Source organism: Neoarius graeffei, chromosome 6, assembly GCF_027579695.1.
Source record: "Neoarius graeffei isolate fNeoGra1 chromosome 6, fNeoGra1.pri, whole genome shotgun sequence".
Taxonomy (NCBI): domain Eukaryota; kingdom Metazoa; phylum Chordata; class Actinopteri; order Siluriformes; family Ariidae; genus Neoarius; species Neoarius graeffei.
This window is the reverse complement of record NC_083574.1, coordinates 34,824,305-34,843,070: the sequence shown is the minus strand read 5'-3', so window position 1 is coordinate 34,843,070 and position 18,766 is coordinate 34,824,305. Positions and strand designations below refer to the sequence as shown.

At 44.0% G+C, this 18,766-nt stretch overlaps 1 pseudogene; it reads right to left on the bottom strand.

Moving 5' to 3' along the window:
• Positions 1 to 10,873: 10,873 nt before the first annotated feature.
• LOC132888266 (uncharacterized) lies at positions 10,874 to 18,749 on the bottom strand (annotated as a pseudogene).
• Positions 18,750 to 18,766: the final 17 nt, after the last annotated feature.

The following is an 18,766-nucleotide window of genomic DNA, read 5'->3' as shown; positions in this document are numbered from 1 at the left end:
CAAAGGTTCAGGGGCAAAAAACAAAAGGTATAATCCACAAATGAAAACAGAAGGGGCAAAATGCAAAACGCTCAGAAGATCCAAAAGGGTAGAAAAAATCCAAAGAAAACAAAATACCAAAAAACTCAAGAGCACAGGCAAGGTACATGGGACAGAGGAAACTTGCACTAGACAGCATAGCATAAAGACTCCGTGACTAGGGACTGAACTGAGGGAGTATATATACACAAACTAAATGGGAAACAGGTGAAAATAATGAGGACTAAACAGGCAATAAACACAAACAAAAAACACAGGAATAGTGGCGGCCTCTAGAGGCCAAAACAAACATGACATGAAAAGGAAATAACAGCGGCCTCTAGAGGCCAAAACAGTCCCAGTCCTAACAGTTCCATCAATGATGGCAAGCCGTCCTGGCCCAGATGCAGCAAAACAGGCCCAAACCATGATGCTACCACCACAATGTTTCACAGATGGGATAAGGTTCTTACGCTGGAATGCAGTGTTTTCCTTTCTCCAAACATAACGCTTCTCATTTAAACCAAAAAGTTCTATTTTGGTCTCATCCGTCCACAAAACATTTTTCTAATAGCCTTCTGGCTTGTCCATGTGATCTTTAGCAAACTGCAGATGAGCAGCAATGTTCCTTTTGGAGAGCAGTGGCTTTCTCTTTGCAACCCTGCCATGCACACCATTGTTGTTCAGTGTTCTCCTCATGGTGGACTCATGAACATTAACATTAGCCAATGTGAGAGAGGCCTTCAGTTGCTTAGAAGTTACCCTGGGGTCCTTTGTGATCTCACCAACTATTACACGCCTTGCTCTTAGAGTGATCTTTGTTGGTCGACCACTCCTGGGGAGGGTAACAATGGTCTTGAATTTCCTCCATTTGTACACAATCTGTCTGACTGGATTGGTGGAGTCCAAACTCTTTAGAGATGGTTTTGTAACTTTTTCCAGCCTGATGAGCATCAACAACGCTTTTTCTGAGGTCCTCAGAAATCTCCTTTGTTCGTGCCATGATACACTTCCACAAACATGTGTTGTGAAGATCAGACTTTGATAGATCCCTGTTCTTTAAATAAAACAGGGTGCCCACTCACACCTGATTGTCATCCCATTGATTGAAAACACCTGACTTTAATTTCACCTTCAAATTAACTGCTAATCCTAGAGGTTCACATACTTTTGCCACTCACAGATATGTAATATTGGATCATTTTCCTCAATAAATAAATGACCAAGTATAATATTTTTGTCTCATTTGTTTAACTGGGTTCTTTTTATCTACTTTTAAGACTTGTGTGAAAATCTGATGATGTTTTAGGTCATATTTATGCAGAAATATAGAAAATTCTAAAGGGTTCACAAACTTTCAAGCACCACTGTAGTAAAGAGTGGGTCCTGCCGTAATTCAGCTAGGGAAAGCCCCGGAGTAGCATTGGCTTGAGAAGCTGTCACAGAGCCGTCTACGTCAGCACCGCGTCAGGGCGATACGTGGAGTGAGGAGCGCCCCGCCCCTCCTCCCTCTCTCGGGGATTCCCTTGGGGATTTCCCGTTAGAGCAGTCACGAGACGGGACTCTGCGGCATGCATTTGACCAAGTGAGAGTAATCGATGGTCAAACTCTCAACCAAATGCGACGCCGGCCTTCCCCTACTTTGCTATTATTAAGGATAGACTATACCGAGTGACGCAGGACACTCAAACTGGCGAAAAAGTAACACAGCTGTTAATTCTTTAGAGCCACTGGGAATTCATATTCCAAGCGGCTCACTTTAATCCCATGGCTGGACACTTTGGGCAGGATAAGACACTAGCCGGAATAATGGCCCAGTTCTATTGGTCAGGGTTTCGCGGGGATGTCCGTCGGTGGTGTGCGGCGTGCTGCGAATGCCAATTAGTAAATCCCGCGGCCACTCCAAAAGTGCCTTTGCGCCCTCTCCCTTTAATCGAGACCCCGTTTGAAAGAATTGGGATGGATCTTGTCGGGCCATTAGATCGGTCAGCACGGGGATATCGTTTTATTTTAGTTCTGGTGGACTATGCAACGCGATATCTGGAAGCAGTGCCTCTCCGCAGTATTGCAGAGGCGATCTTCCACTTTATCTCCCGGGTCGGGATTCCGAAAGAAATCCTGACAGACCAAGGCACTACATCCATGTCACACGCACTGCGCAAGCTGTCTGGGTTACTGGGGATTAAGCCTATCTGCACCAGCGTTTATCACCCACAAATGGATGGCTTAGTAGAACGGTTCAATTGAACTCTCAAAAATATAATTCGGAAGTTCGTAAGCGAAGATGCACGTAATTGGGATAAGTGGCTTGAGCCCCTGTTATTTGCAGTACGAGAGGTCCCGCAAGCCTCCACAGGTTTATAGAATTATAATTATAATTATAATTAGGAGGAATTTCAGTCGCTCCTAACTTTTAAATTAACTGCTTGGCGGCAGTTTGGTACGTACTTGATAATAGAAATAAAAACCGGTTGTAACTCATTTGAGTTAGATCGCGCAATTTTTGGATTTTTACCATGGCCAAAGGTAAACAAAGAAATCACGCTGAATCGTGGATCTTGCAAGAGAGAAGAAAAGACATCTTATTTTGGGTTTGCTCGTGGAGCGAATCCTCTTTGTATCCAGACGGCTTGGAGTCCAGACGGAAAGAGGAGGAAGCGGAAACGTGTTCCATTACTTATGTCTTCATGGTGGATGTGACGTTGGTGATCCCGCCCCCACGTGACGCAGGTCAATGCGGAAGCTGGTGATGGGAAATGTAGTCCTTAAAGGGACTGTTGTGGTTCTTAGATGGAATGTACCTACAACCCCCCTTTTGGTCTCAGGGGTATGATGGAGTCGTAGCACTGAGAGCACAGTACCGTACAGTCCACATGTCCGTAGTCCTTGAGGTAGCCTTGCTCTGCACAGTCCATGGTGTCCTGTGAAAACTGTGTAAACTCATGAGTTCCAGTAAGACAGTTGGAGGCAGAGGCATTTTGGGCATATACTCAGGCTATGGGCATTTTGGGCATATAATCACTCTAGCTAACTAGGTCAAAGTCACCTCTAAAAAAAATTAAACATTGAACATGAAACATGTATACTTCATTTCCTACGCATAAAAAAAAGAAAAGAGAAGAAATGAAGGAAGAAAAGAAGTGTTAGTGTTTGGGTTGGTAAACCTAATCTTCTAGAAAAGGATTGGGTTGGTAAACCTAATCTTCTAGAGAGGTGATAGCAGCGGGTGGTCTGGCCAGAAAGCGTGTGCTACTGCGTCTAAAGCTGTCAGGGATGCAGACCATCTTATCCAGCTTGGCGTGTAGTGTTATGTATGGGTTGCCTGGGCAGACCCAGTGGATGTCTTTAGTGGAGGTGCACATCTCTAAGTCTTGTGGATTCACAAAAATGAGGATAGCACTGCCAAGACTATATGCCAGGTGTATTTGCGATGAATACACACTAGTAATAATAGCGGATTTTAGTATTTTATCTACCATGTTATACCGAAGGGTTATTACTTTATTGGGTTGGTAAGTCTGACCGGGAATGTTAGTGTATGCTTATGGGTGAGTGAGGCGTACAAGCTAGGTGGACAGGATGGGCCTAGCTATCGTCTCCCCCTCTTGGAGTGAGGACTGTTCAAAAGGCTTGATTTGATTGTTATGGAAATCGATATGAGAGCGTTTGATTGGGCCTGGATGTCCTAATGCGATACGCGACGGGGGACAGTTTTCCTACGATCAAAAGGTCCCGACCAGTGTGGTAGGAACTTTTTTTTTTTTTTAAACTCCTACCAGTTTGGTAAAGTTAAAATATAGGACTTTGTCGCCTATTTAATATTTGTGATGGGAGGCTTTTCGGTCATAGTAGGCCTTTTGTTCTTTTACGCTCATTTCGATTTATTTTGTTGAGGGGTCTGACCTCTTTTGTAACAGTTCTTTAATCTCAGCCAACTGGGCTTTTAAAGATTCTAGCTCTGAGCGGAACTCACCAGGTTGGTCTGAGTCACTGTGTCGGTCATCTCTACCCCTACGTTTAGAGTTACGGTCGGAACGCTCCTGCCGTCTCTGGCCAGAGCGGGGATGACGGTCTTGCTGCCAACCGCCTTGTTCCCTACGACCCTTTTCATGTGATGGGCGGTTGCCATAGTCACTGTGGACTTGCCTTCGGTCCTTCCTGGCCTTACCTTGCCGATTTCTCAGCTCACACTGGTGATGGCTCAGCAAGAGGTGGTTCAGACCGGGATTTCTCCAGGGGGGGTCCCCCTTTTGGAGCTTCGTCTCCTTCTAAGGCTAGCAGGGGCTCGTCTGCATCCTGGAGCCTAAGGACTCTGGGTTCATCATCGTTTCCATTTGCGGTTTTGACAATGGTCTCCCAGGTCATTTGGGCTAGTTGCCTAATTTCCCTCATCGAGTGGAAACCCTGTCGACACGTCAGTGCGACTTGAGTCCGCACACTTGGGTGGAGGTTATGTAAGAAGAGGGATTTGAAGCCTCTATCTTCTTCCAAGCCTGGTGCGCTACTACCCTGGAAATAGGCAGTACGTAGCCGTCTATAATATTCACGAGGTGCCTCAGACCGTTTTTGTTTGATTTGTAATGCACACAATGTCGCGGAGGTTTCGTCCGTGTACGGCGCATATTCTTCCCTCATGTAGTTGCGAAGTTTCGAATAACTATCGCAAATGTTTGGGGGTAGAGTCTCTAAAAGGGCCCGAACGCTGCTACTGGAGGTTTTCCAGATCAGCTTAAGTTTTTCTTGTGTTGTGGTGTTCGGCAGGTCCATCAGGCATTGGTCTATTTCTTGCAAATAATCATTCACATTTGTTCTTTGATTGTCAGGATCGAATCGCTCGACATCTTTGGCAAGTAGGTCAATTTGCCATAAGCGAAGAGTTTGGTACATGTCCTTGTGCGGCCTTCTTGGCTCTCCTGAGTACTCATTGTCTAAGCTACTCTGGTGTTGCTCCAGTTTCGCACTAGATTCATAGCCTGATTCATCCAACGATGGATCAGGGACACTGTAGCACACTGACTTGGCTGTGCTATGGGTCTGGGCTCAGGATGAGCACAGTACGGCTCCACCCTGGCTAAACGACGAAGTCGTGTAGCGAGTTGATGGAGTTTGGCGGGGTGTCTGGTCCTCGACCAGGTAATCTACGGTGTCCAGTTCGGATGCCTCTTCCCGCTCTGAGCTTCGGCACATTGTTGGGGGTCTTTCATGCCCCTCGCGCTCTTCTTGGGGGGTCTGCTCCTCAGCAGCCCTCTGGGCAGCCTTTTTGGCTTTCTCTAGCCTTTTGGCGCAATCAAGGGAGTTCTTCAAGAGCTCACGCTCCCTATGTAACTCATTATTATCGGCTGCCAGCTAGGCGTTGCTGGTGGTCAGCCTTTCAACCTCTCTGCGGAGGTGTCTGATTTCTGAATCAGTATCTCGGAGGTATGATAGGAATAGCTTACCTAGTGCCGCTTGGACACTAGTAGTTGTTTCTTTTGGATCTCTCATATGTTTGTTCGAGTTATCTATGTTGTTTTGGCATTCACTCTTACTCATGTTCCTAATGTTTGCCTTTTCGGAGGCAGAGCAGTGAATGAGGTCTGCAATGACCTCAAGGAGAGACACGTCTTGAGCGTTGTCTTCAATTTTTGAGACACGAGGGGATGCCATTTCGCTTAGGTTGGATATTGGATAATTAATTAATCAATGAGTTAATTTATTAATTAATTTTTATTAATTAATATTAACTACATAATTAATTAATCAGTTGATAAGGCTGTTTTTGCTGACAATGCTCTCTTATCCTAAGTTATCAATAGGTTATTAGTATTTTGTGATATGGTTATCACGCTACTGTTAACCGTTTAACACACCTGGGGATATACTTTAGCAGTTGCTTAAACAAACTGATGGTTTATCTGTTGTTGCAGTATTCAAGAAGTCAACAAACCAATCGCCTCACACGGGGCACCAATTTAATGTAGGTGCATTTGGGTAATTGAGTGATCAATCTCATTAAATCTGAAGGTTAATAATTAAAATTGAATCAGTCTCATTTGAATCATACCATTGAATCATTCTCATTGAATCAGTCTCATATTATCGTTTTCATTGAATCAGTCTCATATTATCATCAAATCACTCATGGAATCAGTCTGATTAATTAATACCATTAATTTTGGTGCTTAATAATAAATTACCAAACAGCTAAATTATGGTATTCCAATTATTATGATCACTTACCGTATTACACAACCTATATGCACCTTTAGAATTCTTTGGAGATTGGGCAACCTCGAGCATATTATTAGGCACAACAAATAAAGACACATAGTTTCAATAATAATGGAATTTATTATAACAAAGATAAAAATGGATAATAACAGTTGAAATCATTATATACAAATATGATATGGTGTGTGCGTGTGTGAAAGGCCCTATGGCCTGAGCAGAAGGCTAGCGTGGGATGCTAGCTAGGTATGTTCATGTGTGTCCACGTGGTGTAGGGATCACCACGTGGGATTTGAGGAGAACAAAGGAATTAGCCTTGTGTTGCTAAGCTGAGACAAAGGAATGCTAGCTAAGGTGTGTTTGTGAGTGGCCACGTGGCCTGAACAAAGAGTTAGCATGGATTGCTAGCTAAGGTGTGTTTGTGTGTGTCAGGCCTGGTGAGGCCTGGAGACCACGTGTTCGTGTAGGCCTAGATTAGCCTTGTGTTTAGCTAAGACAAAGGAATGCTAGCTAAGGTGTGTTGGTGTGTGTGTGGGAGGACCGCCACATGTTTCTAAGACAATACACTTAGCTTTGGATGCTAATGGGACAAAAGAAATTAGCTGTAGGCTAATTTCACTAGCTTATAACAGTACTGAATCCACTGAAACCTTGATAAGGTCAAAATGTGTGATAAGGAAATTAAAGTGTTAGTGAGGAATAAAGAGAAGCATGCACAGCCTATCTATTAAAACAACTGAGAGATTAAAACAAAATAATAATCAATTCAACACACTGTGTGTTTACAGTGTAAACAATTAAACCATTCCTGAGTTTAAATTCACACTACTTCAGTAAAAGCTAATTCCTAAGACTAGGTTTATCTGCCCAAATGCCAGTCTTACTCAGTATCTTGCCTTTAGCAAAATTATGAAGAGATGTTCCGAGACTTTGGAATTTCACCATTGTGAAGCCTTCCGTGAAGCAGAGGATTTCTTGGTCCGACGCGTGGTCGCTCGTGATGAAAAGAAAGTCTCTGATCAAACAATGTGCACAGAATTATAATTAGGAGGAATTTCGGTTGCTCCTAACTTTTAAATTAACTGCTTGGCGGCAGTTTGGTACGTACTTGATAATAGAAATAAAAACTGGTTGTAACTCATTTGAGTTAGATCGCGCGATTTTTGGATTTTTACCGTGGCCAAAGGTAAAGAAAGAAATCGCACTGAATCGTGGCTCTTGCAAGAAAGAGAAGAAAAGACGTCTTATTTTGGGTTTGCTCGTGGAGCGAATCCTCTTTGTATCCAGACGGCTTGGAGTCCAGACGGAAAGAGGAGGAAGCGGAAACATGTTCCATTACTTATGCCTTCATGGTGGATGTGATGTTGGTGAGCCCGCCCCCACGTGACGCAGGTCAACACGGAAGCTGGTGATGGGAAATGTAGTCCTTAAAGGGACTGTTGTGGTTCTTAGATGGACTGTACCTACACCCCCGGGGGTGGTAGTGCACAGCCGCCCTTACCGTCTGCCCGAACACAAAAAAAAGGTGGTCTGGGATGAACTTGAAGCCATGCTCAAAATGGGCATAATCGAGGAGTCCCACAGTGACTGGAGCAGACCAGTGGTCCTGGTCCCCAAGACCGATGGGTCAGTCCGGTTCTGTGTGGACTATAGGAAAGTCAATGTTGTGTCTAAATTTGACGCATACCCAATGTCTCGCATTGACGAGTTGCTCGATCGATTAGGCGCTGCTCGTTTTTATTCGACACTGGATTTAACGAAGGGATATTGGCAGATCCCCTTGACTCCTCTGTCCCGAGAGAAAACGGCCTTTTCCACACCGTTTGGCTTACACCAATTCGTAACACTTCCTTTTGGGCTGTTTGGGGCACCTGCTATGTTCCAGCGGCTTATGGACAGGGTCCTCCACCCCCACGCCACCTACGCAGCCGCGTATCTGGATGACATAATCATCTACAGTAATGACTGGCCGCGAACACCTGAGGGCCGTCCTAAAGTCGCTGAGGCGGGCGGGTCTCACAGCTAACCCAAAGAAATGTGCGATTGGGCGGGTGGAAGTATGGTATCTGGGTTTCCACTTGGGCCATGGGCAGGTGCGTCCCCAAATTAATAAGACAGTGGCGATTGCGGCCTGCCTGAGGCCCAAGACCAAAAAAGGGGTGAGACAGTTCCTGGGGCTGGCTGGCTACTATCGGAAGTTCATACCTAATTATTCGGCCGTCACCAGCCCGCTGACTGATCTCACTAAAAAGGGAGCACCAGATCCGGTCCAGTGGACGGAGCAATGCCAACAGGCTTTCTCGAAGGTAAAGGCTGCACTGTATGGAGGGCCACTGTTACACTCCCCTGACTTTTCTCTCCCTGCCTGACGTGCTTCTGTGCTCCACCCACATCAGACTCTCGCTACACACACCTTGGCTTGAAGATATTTAGTTTATCTTCTAGTATTGAAAAACTTGCATTTTTCATAAATACTTTGCAGATCTAAGTCTCATCTCATCTCATTATCTCTAGCCGCTTTATCCTTCTACAGGGTCACAGGCAAGCTGGAGCCTATCCCAGTTGACTACAGGCGAAAGGCGGGGTACACCCTGGACAAGTCGCCAGGTCATCACAGGGCTGACACATAGATACAGACAACCATTCACACTCACATTCACACCTACGGTCAATTTAGAGTCACCAGTTAACCTAACCTGCATGTCTTTGGACTATGGGGGAAACCGGAGCACCCGGAGGAAACCCACGCGGACACGGGGAGAACATGCAAACTCCACACAGAAAGGCCCTCGCCGGCCACAGGGCTCGAACCCGGACCTTCTTGCTGTGAGGTGACAGCACTAACCACTACACCACCGTGCCGCCCGCAGCTCTAAGTGACATATTTAAATAGTATTGGCTGGCTTTGAGTGGTATATTAGATATATTCCATTCAGCTCGTCTTTGACTCATTCACTATCATTCTAGCTGAATGAAATATATCTGATATACCATGAAAAAAGCCATTATTATTATTATTATTATTATTATTATTATTATTATACACACTTTCTTTTCCAGTTTTTCAATGTCCATTGGTATGTTTTTCTCTTGTAAACAGAGAGGAACCGTCAGGACCTTCTAGGCCTTCCAAGAAGGCCCAAGCATATCAGCATTTCAAATCTTTTATTTAATTTATTTCATTCTTTAATTTCTTTCATTCTTTTACAATTTAATTTAAATTTTTCTCTTCTAATTGTAACTTGGCCTCATTTTCTATCAAATTTGCTTCAGAAATGAAAGGGTTACTGTCCTGAAAACATTAGAGTTATCCAATGAGATTTTTTTGTTTGTTGTTCCTTGGCTGAGAAGAGTTTAGAGCTGGCTCACTTATTGGTTAGGACTTCAATGCCGGGACAGAAGGCCATGGCAGCATATGTTTATGTAGGAAGTGACAGATGAATTAGTCAATCAGATTTTGATTTATAGTGGGAGGGACCAAAAATTTATCACCCTAGGCTTTCTCGAAGGCCAACACTAGATTAACCATGAATCAGCGCCATCAGCACAGCAGTGAAGTCATCTTCTAGCTGGTGGAGCGTTTATCAATAGTGTTAGTGAATGCTAATAAAGCAGTCAGGCCAGTGCTATCAAGAGCAAGTAGCACAGGCTAACGACCGAGAAACTAAGATTTCTGTCTCCAGACTCATCTTCTGCACACGCTGGCCACAGTATTTTTCACTCAGACTTAAGTGTTCATTTCCTGACTGTGGCAGTGGGGGCGTGGCCGAGCATAAGTTTGTGAATGGAGGGTGGGATCAGGGAAGGTGAGTGGCAAAGTCAGTACACCAGTTGTCAGTTAATGTTGTGCACAGCAAAAAATGATATCTTAGCAAGGTAAAATATCTTGAAAATAGTTGAAACGATCTAGCATTTCCTATTATAAGAATGCAAGACACCAATTCTGAGATTATTAAACCTAGTTCTAGATTGCAACCAACTTATTCTAAGATGTCTTATCAAGTAAAAATATCTGTCCCTGCAGCAAGATAATTTAATTAGTATTAAGTATTTTTCTCCTCAAATTCAGCTTTCAATTTTTTGCAGTGTTCCTGTGTTTTGCAGTGACGACAAAGGGTAGAAAAGGAGGGAGAGAGCGAAGTGAGAGGATCTCTCCCAACCAGAGCACATGTCTGTGTGTGTGTGTGTGTGTCAAGCAAAAGCTGAAAAGCAAAAGTGAAAAACTCAAAATAAAGTCGGTGCTTAACCTCATTTCCCACCTACCGCGCTTCAGTATTCCACCCACATCAGGGTCTTACTACAGTGGTGCCAAAAGCTGGGATACTGAAGTGGACCACACATGGAGTCCTCCCCACTTAAGGATCTGATCCATGCCCTCGCTACCACCCAACAGAACCAGCACCAAGCACTGATCGCCCTCCGAAAGGAATAGAAACAACGCTTTAAAGCCTTGCTGCTGGCCCAGCAGGAAGATTGCCAGGCATTCTGGCAACTGCTCACATTGGCGGGGTCCTCGACCGCTACCACAGCAGACCCTCCCCACGTCATCTTCACCAAGATGGGGCTGCACGACAATCCGGAAGCCTTCATAGCACACTTCAAGCAAGCAGCCAAAGCATGGGGGTGACCGGTCAAGCAGCGTGCGGCGCTACTGTCTGAAGAGGCACAGCTCACCGTGCAGCAGCTCCCCACCAACAGTCGGCTCATCTATGCGGACCTGAAGCAAGCCATCCTGCAGTGTGTTGGCTGCTTCCCAGAACAACATCGTCAGCGCTTCCGGACGCTGACATTGAAGGACGTCGGCTGGCCATTTGCATTTGGCCAACAGCTCCAGGATGCCTGCCCGCAGTAGCTGAGGGCAGATGACCATGACACTGAGGGGATCATCGACCTGTTGAAACTGGAGCAGTTTGTTGCGCGACTTCCAGAAGGAACAGCGGAGTGGGTCCAGTGCCATTGCCTGGTGTCGCTGGATCAAGCCATCGAGTTAGTGGGGGACCATTTGGCAGTAGTTCCAGCAGCAGGCAGACCTGCCACTTCCTCTCTTTTTCTCTCTCCTCCTCCCTCCTACCCTCTCTCCTCTTCCCATCCCTGCCCTGTTCCCCCACCACGGAGGTGGGGGCTGGCTCCCCCCCATCCAGCTCACCACACCCATGGTATCCTCCTGTCTTCCCCTTCTGTGTCTGTGTCTTCTCCCACCAGATGAGTGACTCCCATAACACCAGTGCAGAGGTGAAGCCTGGGCCAGTATGCTGGTGCTGTGGGGAGCCCGGGCATCTCCAGGGCCAGTGCTCTGCGATGGAGGTGGGTGCTGTGGTCCGGATCCCCAATGCACCAGAGACCGCCCTCAATCAGGCTCAGGGATGAAAGTCTTCCGGATTTACTCGGAAATCCGGATATTTGACAAAACTCTTGAAAATCTCCAGTTTTCCAAATGGAGAAATTTATTTTTCAGATTTTTCGCATTCCTAGATGTGGCGTAATACTTCGCATCATCCTTGCATGGGTGCGGTCCTTAAATAGCCCAAACATAGTTCATTGATTAAAGACAGGTGTTCTTTGTTAACGGTGCGCGTGCCGGAGCTCGTTAGGCACACGCGCCCAAGGCACACCTTCAAGTGCACGTGCTAAGGCGCGCAGGACTGACACCGTTCTGCACAAGCGGAACACAATCGCACTAGAAAGCATTTTCAAGCTGCCAGTGTAGCTGCAGTCTTTTTAGTTGCAAATTACAAGTATTTCCTCATGTTAATAATTCGCCATGTCAAAACAAGCAAAACTTTTCTCCTTCTTTCGACGTGAAGAGAGGTAAGCAATTTATTATATATTTTTTTCCCCATCAAAGTTGCATTTTGTGGTTTTGAAGCTAAGTTTTAGTGCCGTTTCTAGAACACAACATCAAGAAAACGTGGAAGAAACAGCAATAATGGAAGAGCCGGTTTCTAAGCTACCTAAAACTAGCAATGGTAATTATTTTTTGTTACATAATGCACTCAGGCTGCCAGTCAGTGTGTGATCCCCCCCCCCCCGAAAAATCCTAGCTACGCCCCTGATTTATATGAGAAATTTGGTATTCATTAGTGTGTTTAAATTTACAGACAATACGAACTAATGTAAACAATTGGCTTCAACTCGCATAAATATGAATTGGAAATTTTTAGTTCACTTTAGCTTATGCAAACACACAACTCTACTAAAAGATTGATAAACGAGGCTCAATGACCCCAACATTGAAACCTGAAAGCTTTAGAAACTCTAACAGACATTTACTTTTTAACAGTAATGTTTTGGGATTTTGCTGAGTTTATCTTCAACTGTCTGATTTTTTTCAAAGTAATGAACTGTGTAGCCAGGAAAATCACCGCGTTTTCTAAATGCACTCCTGAAAATTACTCATTAACTAGGGGAATTAAATTTGATACTTTTGACATGTTAATCATTAATGCACATGAAAGAAAAAGGCTTAAAAGTTATAATTTGTTTTAGTGAAAATAAGTACTAAAATGCACTAGAATGCAGGGTTTTGCGTGTTATGTTATTAAAATATTTTCGGGGGACGTTTTCCCCCCCAATCTTAGTTTGACTTTCAAAAGTTCAGGGTTTTTTTCTTTGCTCCTTTTTCATCTCTACAGGCTGGAGTGTATCGTATACCGGTGAGTGTTCAAGGGGATACGTATCATGCGTTGGTGGATTCTGGCTGTAATCAGACCTCAATCCACCAAAACCTGGTGCAAGGTGAGGCATTGGGGAGAGTACAAGTGGTAAAGGTTTTGTGTGTGCACAGGGATGTTCACAAATATCCACTAGTGTCCGTCCACATTCTATTTCAGGGTGAAAAGCATAAAGGCAGCGGTTAACCCACGGTTCACCCACCAACTGATTCTAGGAACTGATTGGCCAGTGTTCAGAGGTTTAATGGAGCACATAGTAGTGGGCGGGTCCTGCAGCAACACGTCACGGGGGGATCCCGAATAATGGCCTGATTCTATTGGCCAGGGATTTGCGGGGATGACCCTCGGTGGTGTGCAGCATGCTGCGAATGCCAACTAGTAAATCCAATGGCCACTCCAAAAGCACCTGTGCAAAGCAGATGGGAAGAGGAGAGAGGGGAGGAAGGAGGAGGAAAGAGAAAAAGAGAGGAAGTTTTAGGTCTGCCTGCCGCTGGAACTACTGCCAAATGATCCCCCACCAACTCGATGGCTTGATCCAGCGATGCCAGGTGGTGGCACTGGACCCACTCTGCTGTTCCTTCTGGAAGTCGCGCAACGAACTGCTCCAGTGTCAACAGGTCGATGATCCCCTCGGCGTTATGGTCATCTGCCCTCAGCCACCGCCGGCAGGCATCCTGGAGCTGTTGGCTAAATGCAAATGGCCAGCCGACATCCTCCAATGTTTATTTATTTAGCTTTTGCCATAGGAAGATCTATATATATGTGTACATACATCATGGCATGGGAAACCACAACAGCTTGTGCCAATTACAGTGGCCCCATTGTACCAAATCTGCATGTCTTTAAACTGTGGGGGAAACCGGAGCACCCAGAGGAAACCCACGCGGACACGGGGAGAACATGCAAACTCCACACAGAAAGGCCCCCGCCGGCCGTGAGGTTCGAACCCGGAACCTTCTTGCTGTGAGGTGACAGTGCTAACCACTACACCACCGTGCCGTCAATGTCAGCGTCCGGAAGCACTGACGATGTTGTTCTGGGCCAATCAGACCAACACACTGCAGGATGGCTTGCTTCAGGTCTGTATAGATGAGCTGACTGTTGGTGGGGAGCTGCTGTGTGGTGAGCTGTGCCTCTCCAGACAGTAGCGCCACACGCTGCTTGACCAGCCACCCCCATGCTTCAGCTGCTTGCTTGAAGACTGCTATGAAGGCTTCCAGATTGTCGTGCAGCCCCATCTTGGTGAAGGTGACGTGAGGAGGGTCTGCTGTGGTGGCGGTCGAGGACCCCGCTGACGTGAGCAGTTGCCGGAACGCCTGGCAATCTTCCTGCTGGGCCAGCAGCAAGGCTTCAAAGTGTTGTTCCTATTCCTTTTGGAGGGTGATCAGTGCTTGGTGCTGGTTCTGTTGGGTGGTAGCGAGGGCATGGATCAGGTCCTTAAGTGGAGAGGACTCCATGTGTGGTCCACTTCAGTATCCCGGCTTTACCTCTCCCTCTAATCAAGACCCCCTTCAAGAGAGTTGGCATGGATCTCATCAGGCCATTAGATCAGTCAGCACAGGGATATCGCATTATTTTAGTCCTGGTGGACTATGCAACGCGATATCCTGGTGGACTATTCCAGAGGTTTGAGACTGGGACAAAGGTTCACGTTCCAGCAGGACAATGACCCTAAACATACTGCTAAAGCTACACTGGAGTGGTTTAAAGAGAAACATTTAAATGTCTTGGAATGGCCTCGTCAAAGCCCAGACCTCAATCCAATTGAGAATCTGTGGCATAACTTGAAGATTGCTGTACAATAATGCAACCCATCTAACTTGAAGGAGCTGAAGCAGTTTTGCCTTGAGGAATGGGCAAAAATCCCAGTGGCTAGATGTGCTAAGCTAAAAGAGACATACCCCAAGAAACTTGCAACTGTAATTGCAGCAAAAGGTGGCTCTACAAAGTATTGCCTTTTTTTTTTGGGGGGGGGGGGGGGAGATACTCCAGATTTCCATTTTTTCCTCTTAATTATTATTTGTGTCACAATAAAACAACAATTTTCACCTTTAAAGTGGTAGGCATGTGTAAATCAAATGGTGCTAATTCCCCAAAAATCCATTTTAATTCCAGCTTGTAATGCGGCAAAACAGGACAAACACCAAAGGGGATAAATACTTTTGCAAGAAACTGTAGATATGATGTGAACCGACTTACTATTACCAAATAACTGTCCTATATGTAAGATTGTTTTACCTGCTCTCTAGTTTACAGTTCACAGAAATAAAACACAGCTGGCTCATTAATTCATTCAGTCATTTATTTATTTATTTATTTATTCATTTATTTATTTTTATTAATTTATTTATTCACTTATTTATTCATTCATTCATTCATTTATTTATTTAATGGTCCATGTGGTTCCAGCACTTTTAAGATCTTTCTTCGATTGCTGACGTCCCTGTAGCCGTGTGGAAGTGTGAAACATGCTGCATATCTCTTACTTTGGTTCCAAACACTTTCAGCAAGGTGTTAACGCTCTCTGTCTCCTCTGTAAAGTACTGGTATGGAGAAAAATGTACAGTACAAACAAAAAATATTGAGAAAATTATTATTATTATGTATTAAAATAAGCATCATTATTTCCTTCACCATCCTTCAGAATGAATATAACATGTACAGTACATTGTCATAAAATGCATGCAGACAAAAAAAGACAGTAACCCACACATGGATAATGAGGTGAGCTTACAAATACAGTATGAACACAAACGTATTAACACACACACCGTTACCCTGGTCAGTGCCTTAATAAACTTCTGCAGTACAGGCTTTTCAAGGTGTGGACACTAAGGTGTCACCTGAGCCACACTAGCTGAGCAAACAATACAGAGTGCTACGCTGAGACTAAAATGTGCATACAACCATGACAAAAATGCACGCGTGCACACACACACACACAGAGCTGTAATTAACTATTTACTTAGCTATATAAAATTATTAGTTTTATAATTTCATGTTATGCAGATCACCTTGTGCAGCATTTTTAGGGGATTTGGACCAAGCATATTTGTTAGTTTACTGATATTGTCTGCATTCAGGACAAGATCCTGTTAACATATACGACAATACATTGCAAACCTTTACAGTGACTAGGTGAAACAATGTTTTAACTTGTTTTATACCACAGCGCAGTTGAATTCACAAATTCACCTTATTCCTAGGGACTTGTATTACAGCTGCTCTACATAAATGTATGGCGAATAATAATTGAACAAGCAGGATATTTAACAAAGAAAATGTATAATAACTGATATGGTGAACTTCTCTGTAAAATGATGCTTAACATTTATGGAAGGAGTCTCAAGTGTCAGTGCATAATGATCAGTAAGTTTTTTTATCATGGGAAAGTCTTCAGGACTCTGTTCTGAAAGATATGCTGGTGAAAGGGATGCTGGTGAGCAAATAACTGAGCTGCTTATACAATATAAGTGATAACAAGAAGTAACTTATCTCACAGGTGTTCCACAATTTTAAATTTAACTATAAACTGTTAAAAAGAACAATGTATCATTCATTAATAAATTGTTATAATGGGCAAATCACTGTGATATATAAGAGGAGTAAAACACTTTGGGATGTGCTGTTGCACTGAGCCATATCACACCACCCCATCATGGATTGATTTTTCTATAACAGCATAAAACCCTGTTATGTTTTATTCCTTACTTCAACATTGGTGGTAATACAGAGCAGGTATTGTTTGTATCCTAGTGAGATTCATCACTCGTCCAACTGGTTTCTGACCTTTAGTTTTTCTAACCAGATCCACATCAGAGCACTGAGAACTTTTGGGTTGATCTCCATTGCCAGTGTGGCCCATCCATAAGCACTGATGTTCATTTCCTCCTGTGGGATTGTGAAGCGTGTAGACACTATAAGAAAAGCCTCTACACATGTTCAGTACATATTATACGTTCTCATTCAGAAACACTGTGTTAACTAAAACCATAATACAAAATGCCATAAAATGATTATCAATAAAGATTAGGTATTTATGTATTAATTTATTGTTGTGATACAGAATACAAAAACTTGAGTCCGAAAAGTTTATACATCAAATATATTTATGTCACATTTTTTGCATGCTTGTATCAAATGAGTTTACTGGAAGCACGATACAGCTTTGCTTTTTTGGGAAAGACTTGTCAGTAACGGAGTCTAACCTGTAATATTGTGGCTCTTTGCAGGATTTTGCTGCCTATTGGTTCCTTTTGTGCCATTGCTTTCACAACAGCTCTTGATGCTAATGATGCTTTTCCATACTTGTTATTTTTATGGAGCTTAATACATAAATTAAAAAAAGAAGTAAAACAAAAACAATGCATTGACCATCATTGTATAACAGCAAATAAGAAACCTACACTCATGGGCTTGTTAGAAACTCGAACATGAACAATTCCACTAATCTTTACCTTTTGTGTAGAACTGTATGCTTGTCAGAGAATGGAAATGTAAACTTAAACTCACCGCAATACTGGAGTTGAATTTTGGGAATCCCTAAGATGCTTTCATCATGCACTTTGCCATCTTGGTAGCACTGAGCTTACACAGGTGATGATTTGATGATGAAATGTGTGTGTCTGTTGCACAGTTGGACTCATTTATCTAGACAGAAAAGGCAGGATTTGTTGATTTCTCCTTTCTTAAATGACTCATAATTCCTTTACAGACTTTACCACCATTCTCAAAAAGTGTGGAACTGTGTATAAATTTAATATATTGGAAAGAGAGAGAAATCTCAGATATATCAGGAACTGAAAAGTTTAGAACGTAATTTAAACATCCATCCATTATCTGTAGCTGCTTATCCTGTACAGGGTCGCAGGCAAGCTGGAGCCTATCCCAGCTAACTATGGGCGAAAGGCGGAGTACACCCTGGACAAATCGCCAGGTCATCTGCAGGGCTGACACACAGAGATAAACAACCATTCACACTCACATTCACACCTACAGTCATTTTGAGCCACCAATTACCCTAACCTGCATGTCTTTGGACTGTGGGGGAAACTGGAGCACCCAGAGGAAACTCATGCAGACACGGGGAGAACATGCAAACTCCACACAGAAAGGCCCCCATTGGCCACTGGGCTCAAACCCAGGACCTTCTTGCTGTGAGGTGACAGTGCTAACCACTACACCACTGTGCCGCCCCCTAGTTTAGACAATGTAAGAAAATCTGTGAAACTGAAAAAGCACCGATTTATGATTAAATTATAAGCTGACATGTGATTCATGCTAAAACATTATTGTAAGCATGTTTGTCAATCATCCTAATGTTTAGTTTCACCAAAGCATCTTAAAGTTAAACAATGCATTTTGGAAACACATTATAATTTGTTCTCACCTTGTGCAGAGAAATTTTGCTGACGTCTGATTCACTGTAACTGCGCTTATTCAAAAGCATTTCCCTCTTCCTTTCTACAAATCCAATAGGCTCATCCCAGGAAGGGACAGACTCGCAAGATTCTTCCTTATTCACCAGGACAGGCGCATACCACTGCACTATTAAACATTCCTCACTGCCTTCTGGAGAACCAAAATGTCTACTTTTTTCTCGAGTTCCTACTGAACTTCTGGAGGACTGGCTGTTCCCTGAGCGAGGGCTGTCAGCAGGCTGCAGAGAAAATGCAAGATCTTTGGTGTGTGTGCAAAGGAATGGACCTCTTCACCATGTAAGAGCATAGATTGGTGCTGAAGATACTGCCTCATACTGAATGGGGCACCATGCCGCATGTTCAGCATTGGGTATTGCGCCAGCTAGGAACCCAGGAGCCTTGCAAAGTCAAACACCAAAAGATAGTCTTTAAGAGATAAGAGTAAGGGGA